We start from the raw sequence: 20,000 nt of genomic DNA on the forward strand, positions 1-20,000 counted from the left end.
TTTTCACTTCAGGGATGAAACATCTGTGGGACCAGTCGGATGTTAAGACTTTGGTTATCCAGGCTTTGGAGTTATGCATCCAGTAGACAGGCAAGATATTCTTATTTTTGTTTTTGAAGACCCTGGGGTTTGCAGACTTATAAATAAAGCCTGGTTTTAGCACGTGGCCAGCAGCATTCCCACATATAATGAGTGTGACCCTGTCCTTTTGGGCCTTAAATCCAGGAGCTTTGGCCTCTTCCTTCATCTGGCATTCTCTTCCAGAAAAATCCAGTTTCATCCCATTGTTGAATACCTGTTCAGGCTTGTATCCTATCTCCTGGATGATTTCTTTGAAGGGATCTGGATACCTCTCTGCAGCTTCAACATCAGCAGATGCAGCCTCACACTCTCGATGTTAAACGATTTCAAAAAATTGTCAAACCATCCCGTGCTGGCCTGAAAACTTCCACTGTCTGGTGATATCGACGATGTTCCTGGCTGTGACTCTTCTGTAGTACTACCCTCTTCCACAATCTTCTTATAAAACTGCAAAGCCTTCTCCCGAATCATGTTGCCCTGCAAGGGGATGTCTTTTTTATTGCAGTCTTCTATCCATACTGCAAGGGCAGATTCCATCTTCACTATGTTTGGGTCTCTCTTAGTCTAAACCTCCTTCGCCTTATTTAGGTAGCTCTTGGAGGCCATTTTCCGAATTTCTGCCTCTTTGTTCTTGATAGAACATACGGAGCTCTCATTCATCCCCAACTGCCATCCTATGCTTGAGGCATCTCTGCAGATTTCAACATATCTAGCACTTTAACTTTTTCTTCTATTGTCATCACCTTCCTCTGTTTCTTAGGAGACTGCTAGAAGCCTTAGAAGGTGCTTGACATACAGGCATCTTGATGGTTGAAGTGCATACAGTAATACTGTAAAACATAACAAAAGCACAAAATTTCAACACGTGAACAGTACTACCGAGACTAGCGGGTTGATCTGGCGCCAAGAGGCCGAAGATGAAGCAAGCATCCCAGCATCCAACAAAGGCTGTTGTCCTGCTCTGTGGTTGGTTGCCTCTATTCCTTCTAGCCAATGGTATGTGTCTCGGGAGCCTACGTCATCGCCCATGCCAAATAGACTTTGATGATGTGATTTGGGGTTTCATATTAGTACAATTTATTACTGTATATTTTGTGCAGTAATACAGATTGCACCAGCATTTTATTTTCAGATTAAAAAAGTGGAATTTTTACAGAACGACACTTAATACAACTCTTTGGTACGTCTGATATGTTTTGGTATGTTAACGAATTCATATTAATATCATACCAACCCGACCAAATGGCATCATCTCCAAGTCATGTGAGGTAAAACTCTGAAGGGGTATCATCTTTAAAAAGTGCGAATGGGATCACATCTTCTGAAAGTACATTAACTGTATGTGCTGTACATAATTATGTAACATGACATACAGATTCTACCAGCACTTTTCTCTGAGGTTAAGAAAATAATTTTCACAGAATGACAACTCTGTTATGTCTGATATGTTTAACTAGTTGATCATGGAGGTCTTATATAGTGACAAACACTGTGAATTACATACTGCCTTTGTATATTTAAAAAATATAAACAGCATACACAAAATCTCCATACGTACTGATTTTACGCTTATAAGCATGAAAACTTATACCTATTGCAGCATGTATACTAATAGTACTTCAGATATTAAAAAAATGTTTCTGAAGCGACATCATCTTTGAAAAGTGCAGTAACTTTGTGAATGGGTATTGCATCTTATAAAAGTATGTATAGTATGCACTAACTGTAGGTTCTGTAATTACCTTTGTATCATATTTATGCATATATACAAAAATAAACATACATTTTTAGTAAATATTTTATACAGAAAAGCTTTAAAACTTGAAAATTTACATAATAAATAACCATAAACACTTTTGCAGGGTTTTGCAGTGTTTCTGGAGGATTCGCAAAAGTTTGCACCAATGTGAAGAACTCGCGTATGATAATTGGTTAGGTTCTAACGAAAACTTCGCGCTATTGTGAATTCACGCAACTCGAATCACATAAGTTTGGCGTATTACTGTAATTGATCATTTCAGTATTGAATAGCCTAATTCTGAAACTATATGTCTGAGGACTGAATCAGTCACTCGAGAGAAAACTGTTTACTCTCTCCATAATGTGGTAAAACAGAAAAACAAAAATGTATTTACAAATTAAAAACAATATTTCCAATTTCCTTCTCTGGTACATTTGAATTATCCTTCATATTTATAAAAATATCCTGTCAATTTGATGTTTTTTATGATATTAAAAATAAAATTAGCATGTAAGATTTATAAGTTATCGTGCATCACCACCAGTCTCCGTAAAATTCGGTGTTGCAAGCATGCCAACAGAACCGTACACTTCTAATGCACTTCACCACACTTTGGTCAAGCAAAATGTATTTATATTAATTTAAGGAAGTTATATAATATTTTTTATATTAAATTTCAAATGCTAACTTGAAATACTGTTTATTTTCTTTTCACATAAAGATCTTTAAAACAAATGATAACCTGATAACATTACATAAGCCAAACTCCACTCACTCATGTATTATTTGCATAAAATAACAATATACAGATAATCTGTTGACAAGGTTGGTAGGCCTGTTCCTATATAAACTTAATGAAATATTTCATAATGATTCGGACAAAATACTTAAAAAAAAACTGCATAAAACATGATTTTTCCTAGCAGTTTATTTTTTTACTTGTGATAATAGATTCCAAATTCCATATTATAAAATTTTTTTTCTCAAACTAATCATTGTATGGAAAATAAAAAAGAAAAACTATCTGAACAATATATTTCGTAAAGTGATGCAATATTTAATCAAGCAATTGTACCACAAATGTATATGCACAAAATTAAACATAATTCCATTAATAAATTAATTTCTTATAGCAACTAAATTATTTTCCTAAATAGTTCTTTTGGTAATAGGCATCATCAGCTGATTCTCAGAGCATAAACAAAACACAAAAATACACTTTAATTACTGTATTTTGTTGTATTTATACATTAATATTACAGTACAGTATGTACTGTAATTATATAGTACAGCAAATAATTTTTTATCATAAAGTACTATTCATTCACGAAATAAATACAGTTTTGTGGTCCAGCCATAAAAGGAAAGATATCTCTCTCTCTTTCTTGTATGTCAGTACTGTACTGTACATATCCTTTTAATGAAATAATATCAAAATTATTGTACCATACGCATAAAAAAAAATCCAGCAAGTTCAGACAAATCAATAAGGATGGTTGCCATATTTTTTGCTTTGTCTGATTTATTGCACCGTATTTAATTACAAGTTTAGATGACTATGATTATTGCACATGTTATAACAGTACACAAGAGAATATTCTATAATTTTATTACTGTTGATATTTCTCTAATCACCGTAAAATATATTTAAAATCTGAATTTCATATATACATGGCAACTCTGAACATTCTTGTCCCAGCCATAGTGGCTTTGAATTCTCATCACCAGTCTCTCTCTCTCTCTCTCTCTCTCTCTCTCTCTCTCTCTCTCTCTCTCCCTCTCTCTCTCTCTCTCTCTCTCTCCTTGTGCAAAATTGCTGATGGCTTGCTCGCAGACATCTTGTGCAGACTCGATAATGTCTTGTGAGGACTTGCCGGCACCTCTGCAGACTCGCTGACATCCATACAGACTTTCTGACACCTGTACAGACTAACTGATGCCTCGTGCAAACTCAATAACACCTTGCATGGCCTCGAAAACACCTTGCACGGATCGATACCTTATGCAGAACTGTACATGGAATCGATGCTTAGCAGAAACAAATGCACTAACAGGCAAATGCAAATATCTGGCATGCTTAGCCTAAGCCTAAAAGGCAGTCCATAAAAGCCACAAAAGCCCAGGCATGGGCATAACAGTGGCCTTGTCAAAAACTAAACTTGGGCCATCAGCAATCAAAGAGAACCAGATTGAACACTATTACCCAATTGCCTATCTACACTCATGACTCCTAGGCACAACAGTAGCACTCACTACTGATAGCGATCAATTATCTGGCTCAGACAAATTGCCAGAATAACCGTGGGACAATGAGATCAAACAAAAGATCTAGACTTACTATAAAACACAAAGATTTACACCTACCATATGTGTCTTTATGCAACCACAATCTAACTCTGTCCATGTATGACCAAGAGGCAAAGGCAGGAGACAGAGGGCACAGTTGTTGAACATCCTGGGATGTTAGTCCTCATTTGGAAACCCCAGGACTACCAGACCTGTTGCCAGGGGGCAGAGGTGACAGGCAAAGCTGCATCCGCGGAGTGGCCAAAGGAACGAGGGGACACTGTCCATGCCATTGCACAAGACATGTTCAATGCAAAAAACTCAATTCTTACACAAAAATACAATCTAGCTTTCACCAAAGTCAATATCTGGTTGCATTACATCTAACCTACTACCCTGAGCTAACATTTTGGGTGTAGAACAATCTATATTCACTAGAGAAGAATCTATAGACTTAATTCTAAAGAAGACCTAGATTCAAAACTAGCTGTTCTCTTTACTCTCTAAAGTCTATCCTTCTCTTTCCTAATTCAGCAATTTATCTTCTCTATCTCTTCCAACAACCATTCCTTGCAATGATCACAATGGTTGTCTGAATAGCCATTCAACCCTCAATGATCTATGCATATTTAGTATCATACTTCAATTAACCCAATCTGGTCTTATAACCTCTTACCTAACAAAATCTAACAGATTTCCATAGGGAAGATTGAGATGAAGAATCCATATTGCCAAATACAAACCAATGTCCAGATAATCCAATTCGTTACCCAAGAAAAACAAACCTATACAGTATTTCAGATCTCTTGTGTACACTACTGGCCGGTTTCATCAACAAGAGAAGAATGACAAACAAAGTAGTCACTGTGTTACCCCACCCTCCAAAGAGTGGGGGTAACTATAGGAAGCATTTGTTAATGATTGTTTGAATTTTAACCCTTGTCAAACCCATGCCAAATAGTAGCAGATAAAGCAAATGATAGAGAGTAATCTTCACCTCAAAAATGGAAATTTTAAAAAGGCAAGACTCACAGCCCATGTATAGTAGAAAGATCGCATTACAAAAGGGGAAGTTTTGGAGAGACAGCATTCTGCAGCTGGAAAACATACTGATATCTCCAAGACTGAGATGGTTTGGACATGTGATGTGAAAGAATGAGGGACAGTTAGTTAAAAAAGGGGTTGATCAAGAAACGGCAGGATAAAAGACCAATATACAAAGGATCAGACAATGAATAAAAATGGCAACTCCATACCAGAAGGAAATTCAAAACTCATTCCAAGGCTATTGAAGGGTAAATCTAACATAAAACCTTAAATATAATCAGCCAAAAAGGCTGACACATACAAATGACTAGAAATCTAGAGATCATAATTTAAAAAAAATAACAAATATCTATATATATATATATTTCTATATATATATATATATATATATATCTTATATATATATATATATATATATATAATATATTATATTATATATATATATAGTATATATATTAATATATATTATTACACACATATATATAATATATATATAGATATACATATATATATATACATATACATTATACATATATTATATATATATATATATATATATATATATATATATCTATATATATATATATATATATATATATATATATATGGTATATATATGTATATATATGTATATATGTATATATATAATATATATATATATATATATATATATATATATATATATATATATATCTATATAATATATATATATATAACTTGCTTATAAAAAATTCTACCAATATTCCTCCCCACTGGGAGTACCAATTAAGTGCCTTGTGTAGCACACTGTCAGTGGTACTGTACTGAAGGTTCTTTACAGTATTCCTTCAACATTAGTTTCTGCATCCTAGTTTTCATCTATTAATTTTTTCCTATAACTTTTTACCTTTTTCATTTAAATACAGTCTTTGAACAAGCCAAGCAAATCTAGAAATGTGACTTCGTGGTCTTATTAAACTATAGAAACTTAGTGATAATTTTGCTAGTGTTACTAGAAAATATTGTCTAACATCATTTATTCCCTTCTTGGATACAGACTAAGCCTAGACTCGATAGGCCAAAAAAACCTAAGAACAAATTCATGCCATCACAATTGTTGTACAATGAAATTATTATTATTTCTTTGGTTTATCACAGTCCTCCAATTCGACAGGGTGTTGTATTTTATAGTGTGGGGTTCTGGGTTGCATCTTGCCTCCTTAGGAGTCCATCACTTTTCTTACTATGTGTGCTTTTTCCAGGAGCACACACTTTTGCCTTAGTCCTGGAGCTACTTTAGCCTCTAGTTTTCCCAGATTCCTTTTCAGGGATCTTGGAATCGTGCCTAGTGTTCCTATGATTATGGGTACAATTTCCACTGACATATCCCATATCCTTCTTATTTCTATTTTAAGGTCTTGATACTTATCGATTTTCTCCCTTTCTTTCTTTTCAACTCTGGTGTCCCATGGTGTTGAGACATCATCATCCCAGAGGATCTTTGCCTGATTGTTTTCTATTACTCCTTCAGGTTGCTGATTGTACCACTTATTACTGCAAGGTAGCTGGTATTTCTTGCACAGGCTCCAGTGGAGGGCTTTTGCCACTAAATCATGCCTCTTTTTGTACTGGTTCTGTGCAAGTGCCAGACATTCCCTTGCTATGTGGTTTATGGTCTCATTTTTCATATTGCACTTCCTGCATATAGGCGAGATGTTATTTCCACCTATCGTCCTTTGAACATATCTGGTTCTTAGGGCCTGATCTTGTGCCACTGTTATCATTCCTTCTGTTTCCTTCTTGAGCTCTCCCCTCTGTAGCCATTGCCCTGTTTCATTGCTGGCCAGTTCTTTAGTTAGTCTCATGTATTGTCCGTGTATTGGTTTGCTGTGCCATTCCTGTTCTGTTTGTCATTCTCCTCTGTCTGTTTATTTCTGGGTCTTTGTCTACTTTTATCAGGCCTTCCCATACACTCTTGAGCCACTCGTCTTCACTGGTTTTCAGATATTGCCCCAGTGCTCTGTCCTCAATGTTAACGCAGTCCTCTATACTTAGTAGTCCTCTCCCTCCTTTCTTTCGTGTTATGGTCTGTCCGTATTTGCTCTTGGGTGTAGTGTTTTGTGTATTGTCATAAGTTTCCTAGTTTTCTGGTCTATGCTGCAAAGTTCTGCCTTCGTCCATTCCACTACTCCTGCACTGTATCTGATTACTGGTACTGCCCATGTGTTTATGGTTTTTATCATATTTCCGGTACTGAGTTTTGACTTGAGTATCGCCTTAAGTCTCTGCATGTATTCTTTCCTGATAGTGTCCTTTATGTGTGTTTATACCCTCTCCTTCCATTATTCCCAGGTATTTGTATCCTGTCTATCTATGTGTTTGATGTTGTCCCCATCAGGTAGCTTTATCCCTTCAGTCCTTCTTACTTTGCCCTTTTGTACGTTGACCAAGGTGCATTTTTCTATTATTACTATAATTATTATTATTTTTTTTTTTTGTTTTTTTTTTTTTGCTCTATCACAGTCCTTCAATTCGACTGGGTGGTATTTATAGTGTGGGATTCCGGTTTGCATCCTGCCTCCTTAGGAGTCCATCACTTTTCTTACTATGTGCCGTTTCTAGGATCACACTCTTCTGCATGAGGCCCGGAGCTACTTCAGCCTCTAGTTTTTCCAGATTCCTTTTCAGGGATCTTGGGATCGTGCCTAGTGCTCCTATGATTATGGGTACGATTTCCACTGGCATATCCCATATCCTTCTTATTTCTAGTTTTCAGATCTTGATACTTATCCATTTTTTCCCTCTCTTTCTCTTCAACTCTGGTGTCCCATGGTATTGCGAACATCAATAGTGATACTTTCTTCTTGACTTGTCAATCAACGTCACGTCTGGTCTGTTTGCACGTATCACCCTATCCGTTCTGATACCATATCCCGAGGATCTTTGCCTGATCGTTTTCTACTCACCCCTCAGGTTGGTGCTCGTACCACTTAATTACTGCAATGGTAGCTGATGTTTCTTGCACAGGCTCCAGTGGAGGGCTTTTGCCACTGAATCATGCCTCTTTTTGTACTGGTTTTCTGTGCAAGTGCCGGGCATTCACTTTGCTATGTGGTTTTATGGTTTCATTTTTTCCGTATTGCACTTCCTACATAGGGAGAGATGTTATTTCCGTCTATCATACTTTGAACATATCTGTTCTTTAGGGCTGATCTTGGGGTGCCGCTGTTTATCATTCCTTCATTTCCCTTCTTTAGCTCTCCCCTCCTGTAGCCATTGCCAATTGTTTCATCGCTGGCTATTCTTGATCTGTCTCATGTATTGTCCGTGCATTGGTTTGTTGTGCCAGTCCTCTCTTCTTCTGTCTTTCTCCTGTCTCTGTATATTTCTGGGTCTTCATCTACTTTTATTAGTCCTTCTTCCCATGCACTCTTTAGCCACTCGTCTTCACTGGTTTTCAGATATTGCCCCAGTGCTCTGTTTTCGATGTTGACGCAGTCCTCTATACTTAGTAGTCCTCTCCCTCCTTCCTTTCGTGTTATGTATAGTCTGTCCGTATTTGCTCTTGGGTGTAGTGCTTTGTGTATTGTCATTTGTTTCCTGGTTTTCTGATCTATGCTGCGGAGTTCTGCCTTCGTCCATCCCACTATTCCTGCGCTGTATCTGATTACTGGCACTGCCCATGTGTTTATGGCTTTTATCATATTTCCGGCGTTGAGTTTTGACTTGAGTATCGCCTTGAGTCTCTGCATATATTCTTTCCTGATCGTGTCCTTCATCTCTTGGTGTTTTATATCTCCTCCTTCCATTATTCCCAGGTATTTGTATCCTGTCTCATCTATGTGTTTGATGTTGCTCCCATCTGGTAGCTTTATCCCTTCAGTTCTCGTTACTTTGCCTTTTTGTATGTTGACTAAGGCGCATTTTTCTATTCCAAACTCCATCCTGATGTCTCCAGATACAATCCTTACAGTCTGGATTAGGGTATCTATTTCCTTGATGCTCTTACCATACAGCTTGATGTCGTCCATGAACATCAGATGGTTGATTTTGTTGCCTCTTTTCTTGAGTTGGTACCCGGCATCCATCTTCTGTAGTACTTTTGTCATGGGAAAATCATGGCTACTACGAAGAGTAGTGGGGACAGTGAGTCGCCCTGGAAGATCCCTCTCCTGATATTAACCTCTGCTAGTCTTTTTCCAGAGCTTGTAAGTATTGTATTCCAGTTGCGCATTGTATTTTTGAGGAAGCTGATGGTATTTTCCTCTGCCCCATATATTTTCAGGCATTCTATTAGCCAGTGTGTGTGGTATTATTATTATTATTATTATCATTATTATTATTATTATTATTATCAAAACCAGTTCAACAAGAACAGTGGGTCACAATTCTCAGCTTACAAAGCTGGTCTGAAATGATTTTATATATGTGGCAAAATTGGAGGAGCGTAAAGGTAAAAGGTGGACAGCTGGAAGAAGTGAGATCAGACATACATATGAAAATTACGATGTCAAAAGCATTGCAACTGGAGCCAAAGTGACCCTGCAAAGAACCTTTAATATACAGTGTAATGTGCTCCACACAAGGAACCCCACAGAGGTGGTACCTCTCTACAGGAAAATGTGCACTGACATATTAATTCAATTACATGATAACTATTGTAGTATAAAGTTTTCTTGTCGCTCAGCAACAGCAGACATATGAACCAAAACTGATCCAACAAAATTTGAAAAATCTCTTCGAACTCCACCACCATCTTCCTCGATGTGTGTATCTATTTTTGGAACTGGATTGAATACATTTCCTGAAAAAAAAAGATAGGTATCATATTTTAGTTCACCTAAAGCTATTTCTTTTTAAACTAAGAGGATTATTTCAGCATTTAATGGTGAGCTTTCAATTGTTAGATACAAAACAAAAACTTGACTTGAACTAAGTTTTTGACTTGAACTAAAAATTAAGACCAAATCGAGAAACTATTCCCAGATTCATTGTAGGTCGAGGATAAGTAATCTGTATTTTTCCTAGATATAGAAACCAAAGACTTTTTTGTGGACATAGCTTTGGCAGAAGCTGATTTGGTCACTGAGGCTTGGTAGCAAAGTAACTAATAGCAAGTAAATGGGTGGAGTTACCACTCATTCACTCAACTATCTGCGTTCACTTTTTCCTTCGGCAACAGAGATAAATGTGGGGTTGGTCAAAGGCTGTTTATATATCCAAGGAAATGCTAACTACAGTATATTCAATTTACTATTTGTTACCACTACAATACAAATTTGTCTTTCATGTGGAGACATGGGAGGTATTATTTAAAGAATGTGACTGGTAAGGTGCTCCATGCTTGGGAATCAACACGAATAGGGGAAGGATGATTCCTATAACATGTACATACAGTCCAACACTCATGATGTTAGGATTACACAAGCCTGTGACAAAGTTTGGCATTCTTGTAGGCCTTTTTCTAGAAAATGAAGAGGAACCGAGTTTTACTGTTTAAAATATGAATAGTACATACTATAATAATTATTCAGCTGATGAAATCTTTTCATATGGAAGAAGACCACAGGGGTCACTGACTTGAACTTCAAGCTTCAAAAGAATTTGTGTTCATTATGAAAAAAAAAAAAAAAAAAGGTAAGAGAAGGTAAAGGGAAATACATAAGAGATTTCACTAACTAAAAAATAAAAAATAAATTAATAAATACATAAAAATGCATTAAAATACAAGGAGACTAGTACGTATTAGGGCAGTAATGCATTGCCTCTTTGCTTGAACTTTTGAAGTTCCCATTGCACGACATCCTCTGGGGGCTGTTCCACAGTCCAACAGTGTGAGGAATAAAGGACCTCTGGAACTGAGAAGTTTGACAGGGAGGCAAATTTACAGCATAGTATTGGTGTTGCTGTTCAGTGAATCTGGTTGCTCTCTGCAGGTAAAGGGGATCAGGGATCAACTGTGAATGTGAAAATCTGTTGAAATACAACTTATAAAAATGTTTAAAACAAGAGACCATCCACCCCATGGTCCAAGTCATTAAACTGCTATTTGGCACTGTCCACGTTATAAAATATTCCATCAGTTGGATTAATGTTTCAGACAATAGGATAGTATATGGAAATATTCAGCAAGCGGTATCTGGCAACTAGTATTGCTCCAGGCTGTGCAGACATATGATTTGCTATGGTGACAGGCTAAGTTTCTGTTAGTTGGTTACAGCCTATAGGTTGCCATAGAGAAGATCCTTTTCCTGCACACGACTGGCTTACACTAAAACAAAAAAGGGATTTTGACAAAGGAAAAATCTATTTCTGGGTGAAGACCTGTGTCACCCAGTGAAATGTACCTATAGCACTCATTTCTAGGTATAAGTAAATGCTAAATATACCACAGAAAAAAAGCCATATGGAATGCCAGAGTTACTACCTCTGGATCGATCACCCCCAAAGGGTGTCGGTATAGCATCAGGGGCGAGTGGAAGCCACTTATCACAGATACTTTGCCCAATAGCTTTCTCCTCTCTCAAAATCCTCCTCCAGAGAGGCGCCGTTACAACGGCCACCTTCCGCTCGTCACCACTACCTCTGCCAAGAAACGTCATTCCTGAAATACTCACACAAGCTTGAGCCAGCTAAAGGGTGGGGAAAGGAAAAGAGAGGGATGGGTTCACTGGGCGACACAGGTCTTCACCCAGAAATAGATTTTTCCTTTGTCAAAATCTCTTTTCTGGGATTGACCTGTGTCGCCCAGTGAAATAGTAACAGAGAATTGGCCATACAAGCTTGGTAAATTGAGAGTAAAACAAAAAATTTTATATATGAAAGGAAAAATAAATTTTCTTACAATCATTGTTTTAATGAATCCAAGTAGGAGGTTAAGGATGCAAAATATAAGGAGTAAATAACATTAAAATAAACAATATCTGACCAAGTTCATACCATCACCAGGAATATCAGTACAGGTAATGAATACAATAACACATGAAATAATAAAGTATGTATTACAAGTACATGAGTGGGTTGATAAGCAATCCAGTCCGTAACAAAAAGGCAAAAAGGGAGGAAATACAAGCGAGGCAGGTAGGTGAGAGGGAGTACCAAAAGGTTATTAATGGCAAAATCAATGATAATTAATAATATACAATATTACAAAATACATAATTAGGCTGTATCAGGGGGAGACAAATGTTCCCTGCAGCCACTGCAGAATATTTAAGGGCCTCTAAGAGACTTTAGATAGTGGCATTTAAATACTGTCGGAGATTCCAAACCCATATACATTTTGAGATCATCGAAGTTCATATGATGAAAATAATTAACTGAGGTAGCCACTGCTTGGATATCATGGACCTGAGGAACTGAATCCGGATTAGCTTGTTTAATAAAATAAAGAATTTGTTGCCTGATGGCCTTCAAGGAAATGGTTCCACCATTCTCTCTAATAAAAAGAGGACCTGAAGACTTATTAGAAGTTCTGTCAAGATAAGATTTCAATGTAAAAACTGGACATAATGATGGGTCCTGTGGAAGAGGGACAATCTTCCACGGAGACCATCTGTTCTGAGGGTCTCCATTCTTTGCTAAGAATTTCAGATCGAGAGAAAGCAGAACTTCTCCTGACGGGAGGAAATCAATATGATTCGATTCTCTATAGAGAGCTGACAGTTTCAGATATTCTGGCACCTGAGGCCAGACTCAGTAGAATAATGTTTTCCTGAGAAGGGTTATATATGAGCATGATTCATTATCAGTATCTGAAGCTAACTTGAAGTAACGTTCCCATTTAAAAAAACCAGGAGACCGTATGAGGCCGGTTACTGGTGTTAGATGAGCACATGCTCTAGGGATAGACGAAAGTATGAATCTGTTAAATCAATATTAAAGCCAGACTGAAATATTTTCCTTAAGGCGGATTTAGTCGTAGTAATGGTACTAACAGCTAGGCCTTTTTCGAACAGTTCTAAAAAACGAGACTGCCAGATTTGTAGTCATTGTCTGAACATCTGATTCTTTTAGAAAGATGGCTAACTTCCTCACTGCCGAATCATACTGCCAGAGTGTCGATCCTCTTTTGTCTGATTCCACAAACAATGTGTTCAGTGGATCAATATTACCACCTTTCTGTGCTACAAACTTCATGAAGTCCATAAAGTTAGGGCATTCAGAATTCTTGAGGATGCTGATACAGTCCGAGTTTGTACTATTTGAGTCAGTTTTGGGTTGGGAATCTGTCTGGGATGGAGTTTCAACTCTAGTAGAAGAGGGAACCAATTGCTCTTCGGCCAGTTGGGTGTTACCAGAGCTATCCGCCCTTTGAAAGATCTGAGTTTGTGTAGAACTTTCATCAGAAGGTTTATTGGCGGAAATAGGTAGATTTTCTGCCCGTGTTTTCCAGTTCTATGGCATCCATCTGTGGGCGTTGAGCTAGAGGATCCAAATTGGGAGCCACATAACATGGAAGTTTGTGGTTGGATTCTGTGGCGAACAAGTCTACCTGAAGGCCCAGTATTTGCAGGCAAATCCAATTGAATGACTTTGTGTCTAAGGACCACTCCGATTCCAGCGGAGTTGTCCTGGACAGTGAATCCGCAATGACATTCCGTACTCCTGCCAGGTGAGTAGCTGACAGGTGCCAATGATGTTTCATTGCTAACGAGAAGATTGCTATCATCACATGATTTATGTGGCTCAACTTGGAACCTCCTCTGTTTAGACAGTGAACTATCACTGCACTGTCCAAGACTAGTCTGATATGAATATTCCTGGCCGGAGCTAGTCGTTTCAGGGTCAGGAAAATGGCCATTGCTTCTAAGATGTTGATATGGAACTGGCAGAATACTGTCGACCACGTTCCTTGAATCTTCTTGTACTGAGAACTAGCCCCCCATTCTGCTTCAGAGAGGCGTCCGTGTGGACTATTAGACGGTGGGGGAAATTGTAGCTGTACTGACTTGGAAAGACTCTTGACCGTTGTCCATGGACGAAGTCTTTTCCTTAGTATCAGCGGAATCAAGGAGATTTTGTCCCTGAGTCTGCTGTTGGCTCTTCTCTGCCATACCTAATTGATGTCCTTCAGTCTGGCTTTCAACAAAAGATCTGTTATTGAAGCAAACTGAAGAGAACCTAAGACTCTTTCTTGGGTATGACGAGAAGCCCGTCTGTTCTTGAGAAATTGTCTTGTAGCTTTTGCTATCTCTTTGCACTTGGTTGGTGGAAGAGATAGTTTGTGTGTGGTTAGGTCCCATTGAATTCCTAACCATTGAAAGCGAGATGCCGGAATGAAACAGGACTTTTCCTTGTTTATCTGGAATCCCAGATACTATAGAAATTTTATTACTTTGGCTTTGTCGTTGGGTGCCCAAATGAGCCAGTCGTCTAGGTAAGCTACTAGTGTAACCCCCTGAGCTCTTAGTTCCTGAACTACTGTCTCTCCTAGTCTGGTGAATATTCTGGGCGCTATATTGAGCCCGAATGGCATGACTCTGAACGAGTTAAAGCCCTGTTTTTTCCTTAGTTTTAGTAGCCTAGTAAGGAGAAAAGTTTTCTCGCTATCGGGACGTGATAATAATCATCTGTAAGATCAATAGAGGTGGTGACGACGCCACGGGGAAGTAAGGTCCACACCTGCGAGACGGTTAGCATGCGGAACTTGTCGCATTGAATGTATGGGTTGAAACGGGACAAGTCCAGAATCACTCTTCGTTTGTCCGTGTCCTTCTTTGGCACGGTGAAACAAACGTCCCTGAAATTTTTCAAGGTGTCTGAACTTTCTTTATTGGCCTACTTTTGGAGAAGGTCTCTGGCATAGTCCTAGGAGGTCTGTTGTTGGAATTTGGTGGAATCTGAGGAGGCCCTTTTATCCATCTCCACCCCAGACCTTTTGATACAATATTGTGGGCCCATGGACTGAAGGTCCAATGGTCCCTGAAGAGGTACAATCTCCCGCCTACCTGGAGAGGCTCATCGATTGGATGAGGTCTTACTTCCTCTGCCTCCTCTGGAACCTCTGCCTCTGGAGGGAGCTCTGGAACCAGCTGTACCGGTAAGCTCCTCTTGCTCTGCTTCCTCTTGCATATCGGTTATAGCCTTGAAACGCCCCTTGTGCTTCAAACGAAGCGTTGAAGGCCGGGGACATCACGAAAGCAGCCGAACTCGAGGGATGTTGAGTTGGTTGACTCTGCAGCAACACCTATTGTTGTTGTGGTCGTGCTTTAGAGGTTGAAAGTTGACCAATCTGGGAGACGGGAACTGCCTGAATCACCGTCTGTGTCTGAGGGGCCTGGAAGGACTGATACTTCCTGGCCCTCTTCCTACCTTTGGGCTACGGTCCGGAGGTTTCATAGAACTTCCTTTTGGAAGGAAGACCCCAGCGGACACGAAGGTTCTGATTAGCCCTAGCAGCCTTACTGATGACGCTGTTAACTACATCTTCAGGAAAGAGGTTAGCTCCCCAGATTGCCGCTTTAATGAGCTTATTAGGCTCGTGTCTAATGGAAGCATCGGCAAGGACATGCTTCCTGCAGTTCCGCCTAGCAACCACAAAATCATAAAGGACACACTGAAAGGTTTGTAAAAGTGACTTAGTTATCAACCCGGAATAGAGGTTCCTCAGAGTAGACAGAAGCTTGTCAACTCCGATTCTGTAGTAACAGTTGATCGACCTACTCAGTCTGCACCTAGCCTCAAATTCTCCCCTTTACCAAGGCCTCTGGATTTTGGGTAATAATTCATAAATTGAGTGGAAGCACACTCTGGATTAGAGTTTTGCCCACTGTGAACGTTTCTGGAGCGCCCACCCAGCACTCTAGATCTCCGGGAAAGAGTAGAGAGGTAGGCTCTGTCTCTCGAAGCTGAGGCATCGGCTTCTCCTCCATTCCGGCCTGCAGAGTTAACTCCGCGATCTTAGATGTGCGAGGAGTTGGGATGTTATCCCTCACCACGAACATGGTGTAGCAACCCTTGTGTGGCGTCAGTCTAGTGTTGACGCACTCCCATTCTGAAAGGGTGCGGACCCATGCCAACGTGCCTGGTCCCTAGGATAAATAACAGTTTCCTTTGGGACCCTGTCTACCCTGACCAATGCTTCCTCAGCTAACCTAGCGAAGCCCAGGAAGGGAAATTGGAGGTCCACCGGAAAGAACTCGTAATCTTCCACGGGACAGGTACCACAGCCTTCAATCGTCAGCATGCCCTCCGAAAAGGGGGCATGCAGAGCCAACCACCATGGGTTGCTGTTCTCAAATGGAAGAAGCTTGGAAGCGTCCGGCACAATGAAGGACTGCTGTGTGCCTCCGGACTGTGTAAGTCCGGCCAGCAAACTCTCCTGGACCTGTAGTCTCTGAGCCAGAGACAGGATGGACTGGCCCGATGTCTCTAAGCTCGAAGCGAGCTAAGAAGACATCAATTGCAACCTCAAGTCTACAATATTGCCCATCTTCTCCATTAGAAGATTAGCAAAGGCATCAGGATCAAAACCGGACTCCGTAGGTCTGGTTTTAGATGTCTTAGCTCTCGACCCCTTAGGCGGGGGAGTAGCTTTAGCCAAGGAAGTCATAGGCGTAGGAGCCAATGACGACCTGGCGGAACTTGCTGGAGTAGGTTTACTTGGTCTGGTAGTCCTAGGCAGAGTCTTCTTCTTAAGGGCTTTCACCTTGGGGATCACAGAACCAGACCTGTCCCCAAGGTTCCTGGACTTTGAGAAGCCCTGGAAAGAAGAGGAAGAAGACGGAGTAGGACTGAAAGAAAGTGATTTCTTTTTAGCAGATCTAGAACTAAAACTACCTGCCTCACTTACCTCCCTACCTTCTTCCTGCGCGTCGACGGTCATTGGTTCAAGATGGATACTGATGGCCGCCACCTCCTCACACAAGGCGTCTTGGTCTTCTGGAGGGGCCTGGGTCTCCATCCGGATTCTGGCAATAATAGGGGTCGCCACCTTCCTAGCTACTGCCAAAGAAATCTTCGCGTTCCGATACAATAGCGAACAATTCTCCTCTGAGACGAGTCCGGAACGAAAGGAGAGCTCGGTAGGAAAAGGAAGACTAGCAATCGCCTGGCAACAGCAAGTGATCAGGTGATTACCACCCTCCGAGAAGCCGTGAAGTAGCCTACAACTAAAGGGATAAAAGGCGGCATGCCAACTGACACCCTAAAGGAGGTAACGGCCAAGGCTATACTTGCAAATTTTATTGAAAAAAAGTATTGGAAGTACCGACGAAAAAAGGGCAAGCCCATCTGCGAACCTAGCCTAACCTTCCACAATCGGATACACCGATCTGGTCAGGTAGGCTAGGATAGTGTCTACTAGTACGTCACGAAAGAGGACACTCTAGAGCCTAACCTAACCCTCCAAAATCGAACGTATCGACTCGGTCAGGTTAGGCAGGTCTGGCACCTACATTTACGTAACTAGAGAAGAGAGGAACTCTCTAGTGATGGAACACCCTCCAAAACCAAAATGTTGGTCTGGTCAGGTAGCCAGGACTAGTACCAACTATGGGTAGCAAGTAGCACTCTCAAACGCCTAGCCTAGCCTCCAAAATCTCTTCGATCTGGTCAGGTAGGCTAGGGTTGGTAAATCGTGCGGGACTTCCAAACTAACCTCATCAAATTAAAATTAGTATACCAATATAAAATAAAATAAGATAATAAAAAAAACAAAAAATTACCACATACATAACATGCATAAGTATAGCGGATGGATGAGGGGTTTCCTTTACCTCCAAAATAATAACTGGCGTAGTACTAGGCTAGCTAGCCTAGCCCGCTACCAACACACTACTCACGCATTAAGGATGAAATAAAACAACACTCTCATGAGGGAATCAAATCGCTCATGAAGGACGATGACTAACGAGGGAAACCCTCTAATAAAGGCCAAAAATGTAATGGTTTGAACCATAATACATAGCCTATCGATACGCATCAGGAGCGAAATGGTAAAATTTCACGACAACAGTAGTGCATACTGTGATGTGCAATACTGGTGAATTAAAGATATTCATAAAAAAAAATAATAATAATAAAATAAAAAAAATAAAAAAATAAAAAGTTGAAAAGACTGCGTAACGCAGTACCTTGATGTAAACATGGTGGTTCCCTGGATGAGGGGGCCCACGGACTGATACGCAACATGCAAACATCTCAACACAAAAACTTCTCAAATAAGGACAAACTGTTGTCTAACTGCTTTCAAAGTCAATAATATTATACTCAACTTAGATGAAGATGCTTCAAAGTGAGACTTCTATGGGCCGAGAAAAATACTTTCCTCTTCTTAGGCCATGGAAGCTTCAAAGGGGGGGGAAGGTGAGGAGGCATCAGATAACAAAGATGAAGAACAATGAACCCTGTGAAACTCGCTGCAACATGAGAAGGGAGGAGCTATGTCACGGCAAGGGACTGCCCTGATCAAGAGCAGAGAGTTTATTTGACTCTAGTAAGACAATAATCGGGCGAGCCTTGTCTCACTCTGGTACTCAGCAATGTGATGAAGCTGAGCACTCGGCGAGTGCCAGTGAAACCAAGGGATCCAGGCACTTGGCGAGACTCCTGATTATTGTAATAATTATCAGGAATACCTGTTGCCCGAGTGTTTGGAGATCACAGAACCAAAACACTTTGATGGCTTAGCAAGACACCTAATTTTTTGTAATATCGTTACCCGGGCATGTCGTTTCCCATCCGAGTGTTTGTTTAAATTAAACAGAAAACCATAAAACTCTGAGAAATGCCAGACATTCCAAGGAATTCGAACATTCAGCGTGATTCCCGGGTACCTATTTGTAGTAACAGTGTTTGCAGATCATAGAAGACCAAAACACTTGGAAATGCTAGAAATTCCAGAGAATTTAAGCTCTCGGCAAGACCCCCGAATTTTGTCAAACAATCATCGGGGAGGGGCCCCTCCTTGACTCCTGTAGAAATTGAGGAGGAACAGGCATAAAAACCAGTCCTAAAATGCAAGCCTTTAAGACTGGGAATGAGAGTACGGTTTCAAACAGAATGTGCACTTAAGGCTCCCAAAACACAAGAACCCATTGGGGGACTGTGAATTGAAATCTGTCCAAAGGACAGAAAGAAAGAGCCAGGGAGAACATAATCTCCAGATGTTCGAATCCTAGAATGAAAATACAAACAAATGTCGAGATAGTGAGAGGTCTCTCCGTCATTGACAGAAGATCCTTCCTCAATGACATGGATGTATGTCCAGTGGGAAGCTAAGATCCTTCCAGGAACGTAGTCCCTATATGCTGAATCCTACGGAGAGTACCCTGCAGGATCCCTCCTATTTACCTCACCCCTCCCGGTATAGCCATAGGAAGTAGAGGGAATAGGTGAGGAAGATTGGATGCTCTCACTGCTTTGCTACTAAATAGAAGCGAGTCGCGGGCAGCCATCAACCTGCAGTGATGGCAGCGATGCAAGTCTAGCAGAGCGTTCTCACCCTGGAGAAACACTTTCCCGAGGAGGGTTATGAAACTCTCGCATGGCAGGAGAAACGTTCACCGCCACCGAGACAGGTGGGTCAAGCGAACGAGACTGTAATCTGGTGGGTTGAGCGTGCAACTGACTGGAGAGGGCCGGTACCGTCCTCCACCGCATCAAAGTCCTTGTCACATCAACCCTGGTGTACCAAGCAATCACCATGAGAGCAATCACCAGCAAGGCGTGAGTCAACTTGAGCAACTAATACCTTTCTTCCACTCCATGCCTGAGGAGTGACGGGGGTGCAACTCAGTGTCATCGACTCTAAATGCACGCGAATCCGTAGATTTGCGTGCAATTGGCGATCTCATGAATGAGCACCCGACACGAAACTAGTTTTAGGGGCAGAACCTCTAGAACTAGCAGCAGAAGAGCAAAC

At 40.4% G+C, this 20,000-nt stretch overlaps 1 protein-coding gene and 1 pseudogene across 1 annotated transcript in view; one reads left to right on the forward strand and one right to left on the reverse strand.

The window, feature by feature from the left end:
* LOC135214742 (intraflagellar transport protein 22 homolog) overlaps positions 1-20,000 on the forward strand; it is a 475,747-nt gene that overhangs the window by 68,066 nt on the left and 387,681 nt on the right. The gene's annotated exons all lie outside the window — the stretch shown is intronic.
* The window catches only part of LOC135214517 (intraflagellar transport protein 22 homolog), a 66,709-nt pseudogene continuing 56,454 nt past the window's right edge, over positions 9,746-20,000 (reverse strand).

The sequence above is a fragment of the Macrobrachium nipponense genome, chromosome 46 (genome assembly GCF_015104395.2).
Source record: "Macrobrachium nipponense isolate FS-2020 chromosome 46, ASM1510439v2, whole genome shotgun sequence".
Lineage (NCBI taxonomy): Eukaryota > Metazoa > Arthropoda > Malacostraca > Decapoda > Palaemonidae > Macrobrachium > Macrobrachium nipponense.